Genomic DNA, 5,282 nt, shown 5'->3' with positions numbered 1-5,282 from the left:
AGCTCTGAGTAAAAATTTTCACAGTATTTCATGATGTAATTAGGGCTGGATATTTCAGTGTCATTCTCAATCTGTAAATAGTGCATCAAATCTCTCTTCCTCTTAGCTTTCAGTTTGTTAAAAAAGCCCTTGGAGACATCATTACAGTCCTGTAGTGCATGAACCCTACATAGAAATCTACATTTTCTGGACATTTCCAAATCATCTTGTTTCAATACATCTCTGGCTTGCTGCAGTTCCACAAGTTGCTCTTGACACAGTTCAGTGATCTTAGCCAGCTAAGTGAAATGCTCAATTTTGTCTCGAACAGATTTGCATTTCCCCCTTCTGAATGCAGCATTCTTCTTCCCATATTTCCTTACAATATGTTGCAAATCAGAGCATATATGCATCCAGACATGCAGAGGTGAGAAAACATTAGCTTATTCTTGTTAATCATTTGTACTACCTACAAGCTAAAGCAGCTATCATCAATCAATTTATTATTAACCATCAAGGGACGTTTCAGACCATGCATGTAGGAGTTAGAATTCATGTCAGACAAAGAACAAATCAGTGGGAAATGATCAGATAGCACCATTGAAACGTCCACCAAGCAAGTTTTCTTCATTGGTAGCCAATCAGAATGCATGAAATAAACCCTGTCTAGCCTAGACCAGGAGGATAGGTGGGAAAGGGAATGAAATGTGTAGCTAGCCTGTTGAGAGTGTTGATCCCAGGAATCAGTAAGCAACCAGTGACTACTAAGAGATTCCCCGATTCCAACTTCCTTTGAGTTACAGACAGAAGCTAGAGAGGTTGTATCATTACTATGTAATACCATATTGAAATCACCCCCTACAACTCCTGTAGACACTTGAATATCCAAACATAATTTCCAAAGCAAAATCTCTCTTTAGAACAGTTTGAGGCATAGATGTTGACTACATGTAGGGGTCCAAAGGCAGAATCAATTAGAAAAACAGAACAACGACCCGCGGGACGATCCAGAATCCATTGGGGATTCAAATCCTGTTTAATGCATGTCAGGACACCTGAATAGCCACCAGGCTGCCCTCCATAAAACATACATTAGCCTTTGTAAAAGAACATCTTACCAGATCTTTCATGAAATTTATGCTCTTGAAAACAGCCTCCATCAACATTATTCCTTAGCAGCCAAGCATTGAAGGAAAGGAGTTTAGAGAGATCCTTGATCCCTTTAACATTGAAGGTTGTGACAATCATTGAGGGGTATTAACAACAATCTAAGTATCCTCTTCTACTTCCTGTATATTCACTTCCAAATAACTTCAGAAGGATCTGTAGTCCTCTTTTGATGATAATCCTTCACCATAACTTCAACAGCCTCCAGGGTTTCTGGAGAGGGCATGTCTTGCAAGATGTCATAGACATTAGAAGAGGTGGTGCCAGAGGCCAAATTTCTTGGTTTGAAGGTCTTCCTGGCAGGGGGAGCCTGAAATCCTTCAGAATCAACATTTATTTTCCCTTTGTTCCCTTCTCTAGGACCTTTTGAGAAGAGGTGCTTCTAGTATTGATGAGTGACCCCGGCGGTCTAGCATAAGAGGGGGTTTTGGGACCAGCCAAAGGAACCACTGTCTAAGATGGAGTTGGTACAGGATGGGTAGTAGGTTTACCCATGGGTTTGCCAAAAATTTGGCTCCTATGTATCAAGCTCTTGCTCCCTGGATAGGAAGGAATCAGCTCTACTGTGCCTTCTTTCAATGTTGGACAGTTTTTGGAGAAATGGCCTAATTTTCCACAATGGAAACAAGAGCCCGCTAAATTCCCCCATTTAAGGTACAAGACCACATTGCCTACTTCTTCCAGTTCTATTTCCAAAGTGGATGGAAATTCTCTGTCAGTCTCCCACAAGATGCGAGCTTTATTCCTATTAGGGCAGTTAATATTCGGGCTAAATAGAACGTTCCCTACGGAGGCTACTATTTCAAAGATACAAGGCCACAAGTATGAGGGGAGATCTACCAGTTCTACCCACACAGGGAATTTACTCAACAACTCTTCCTTGATGGTCCTGATTGGCTGCCATTGCAACACATGGACCACTTGTCCACAGAGGATCACAGTAGAAGATGAAAGGAAGGATTTTTGATCCTCAACCTTGAAGAAGAGCACCTCAAATAAGCCAGAACCAGAATAAAAGATTTTGTCCACCACTAATCTCCTAAAGCCATGGTCAATGAAGCCTGCAACCTCCCCAATGCTTGGGAGATTTCCAGTAAAGTAAAGAACTACAACCCTTGTTTGAAAGACAGTGACCTGGTTCCAGACTTAGCAAAGTTCAGAGATACCTTATGATGTCCTTTGATAGACTGGTCAGCACAGTGAGAGAGTCTTTAAGAGCAATGGACATGGCTAAGGGGTCAAACGGGACATTCTCATCACTCAACATAGAAGAAGATGCTTCAACATTAGGGTTTAGGAGGAACGCTTCGGGGAGGGACATGATTCAAGGGTCAAGAGGAGACCTGAAAGGATGAAGGCGAGGCTCTGCTTCGAGGACTGGGAGCTGCAGCAGCAACACGGTGAGGGCGAGGGCGATGGCAGAACAGAGGAACCCGCAGAACAAAGGAACCTGCTACGCCATTGCTTCTCCTCCCTCTGTCTCTCTCTCTCTCTCTCTCCCTATTTCATTGTGCATTAGCAATTAGATCTCTCTTTGGTCAACTAGCAACCATAGTCACCAAACTCCAACTCAGCTTGTCTCTCTCTTGGTTTCTGCCCAACAGCCGTCCCCTTACCTTCTCAATGTAGGATGAGCAGGCAACGCAAGTGTGCAAAGAAAGAGGGTATGGTGACTTGTGATGAGCCTGCATGCTCTGCAGATTATCCTGAAGCTCCATCCTCATAAGTTCAACGACCTCAACCAAACAATAATCATTCTATCTTTCTCTTCCTCAGTTGACGGCCACATCATTGTCTCTGTCAACTCTTCCATGCACACCACCAACCAATCCTCTGGCTCTCTTCAACCGTCAACCCTCGCTCTCGTGTTGTTGCGAGAAACCATTAGCCTCTCTCTCTCTCTCTCTCTCTCTCTCTCTCTCTCTCTCTCTCTCTCTCTCTCTCTCTCTCTCTCTCTCTCTCTCTCTCTCTCTCTCTCTCTCTCTCTCTCCCCAGTATGACTACCTACAAAGGCGGACTTTGACGATGCTCTTCTGTGTGACTAATGCAATACTTTCTCCTACAACCCCTGCTATCGAGCATCCTCTGGCATTAACAACGATGCTGATGATGATCTTTTATTTTCTACTTTGCTTCATTTTAATTTGTACCCAAGCATTGGATCAGATTCACACGGATTGTATCAGTTTGGCCTCATATACAATTTTGGCCTTTTGAAACTATTAATATAACATTTCATTTCATTTCTCCATCTCTCTTCCCCCTCCCACTATGACTCCTTACATCGGCAGACATTGAGGAAGCTCTTTGTTGACTAGTGCAATATTCTCTTGGATAATGTTTTCATCTTAACAATCTTTCACTTTACTTCATTTTATTTTTATGTACCTGGACATTAGATTAGATCCATAAGGATTGTATCAATTTAATCTCATAGGTAATTTTGGCCTTTTGAAGACGGTTTATATAACATCTGATTTCCTTTCTCTCCCCCCCCCCCCCCCCCCCCCCAACTTTGCAATAGAACACCCTCCCACTCACCATGCGGCCATCAGTGGGCTGCAGTGAAGTCTATGTTGCCGTAATCTTGTGTAACTATTGCTCACTGCAACACTTCTTCATCAAAGTCAGATGTAAGCAGCAATATCTAATGTATTCTTGTTGTTGTTTCTCTATTGTACTTTTGTGAGGAACCGTTTCTTCTTAGGCGCTTCAGATATCCCTGGAAGTTTCTCTGAAATATGCAGTGGAGCTCCATTTGGATTCAGCTATAGAAATTCCTCAGGTTCTTGCTTCCAAGTAGCTATAAAAAGTCATAACCTCATCTGTAGGGCTTAAAATTTGTTGCACTTATAAAATTGTGAAGATTTTCTTGGTTTTTTCCTCTTCAAACAACTCATTGTTATATTTTACTAGTTGTTAATTACAGTAGTACTAGTCCACACCATTACCTTTATTAGGTTTACCACAAGCTTAAGGCAATTCCACTCTCCATCTTGATTGTACTTAACCAAATGATTTTGATAATGGTCGTCATTTTTTTATTCTAATTTCTAACTTGTTTATTGTCTAAGATTCCCAAAAATTGATGCAGACCATAATGTGATGCGATCAGATAAGTCATCTCCTTGTTTTATTTTGCAAAATCATTTTAAAAGCTTGAGTGATCATATATTAGCCATGTTCTACCAGATTCTATGATACCTTTCTTGCTTCATATCAATCAAATATCTTAACTAATCTATACCTTACTACTTAGTCATGAATATACTAACTCTGTCATACAAGATTGTGACACACTCCTAGATGTGTCTACTAATACCATTCAAAGAGACAAAGCAACTCTCTCTATATGCACACACCTTTACATGTATTTTCAAATAATGTATATCCTCCAGGTATGTACATCCAATACATCACTATTCTTTTTTCATATTTTGTTTGTTTGTATTAACTTATACGCTATGAAATTAAACACTTCTCACATGTTGGCTCCTGCTTACATTGAATGAAATTTTTTGTGGAAATGATTTGTCATTAAGCTCTGTAGCTACTCACATCAACTAAGTCATTTTGGATTCAACAACAATCTTTTGTAACTGCTTTGCTATACTCCAAAGTGGTGTCAAATAGATAGTAAATATTTTTCTCTTTATGTCTTGTCTGGTCCATTGGTCACATGCACACATATTTGTCAGTTTAGGCAATGTGTCAATGCTCACCTTGGTGTAAATTCTTCGATTTAGGCAACACCACTTGTTAGTGCAAATTTGTCGATTTACAAACTACAAATTCATGATTTTTAAACAACACCAAATGCACATTCTCCAATTTAGGCAGCATCAGTGCAGATTTGTCGATTTAGGAAGCATGTCTTATTGGTGTAGATTTGCAGATTTAGGCAACACCGATCATAAAATCATGATGTAGTGGCTGGCCACTAGTGTAACTGGTATGATTTTGTTACGTGGGTAGATGTTGGTAGCTATTTGGATTTGGATTTGACATTGGATTTGGAATTAGTATATGATGTTTTTTTGTCATAACAGTATTTATAGAATTTCAATTGACATTGATGAGAATTGACTTATTGAATGATGAGTGTGACCAATGATATCTTGGTTCATCAGGGTATT

This window comes from Adiantum capillus-veneris, chromosome 30 (assembly GCF_014529385.1).
Source record: "Adiantum capillus-veneris isolate H3 chromosome 30, ASM1452938v2, whole genome shotgun sequence".
Classification (NCBI taxonomy): domain Eukaryota; kingdom Viridiplantae; phylum Streptophyta; class Polypodiopsida; order Polypodiales; family Pteridaceae; genus Adiantum; species Adiantum capillus-veneris.
This window is presented reverse-complemented; position numbering follows the sequence as displayed.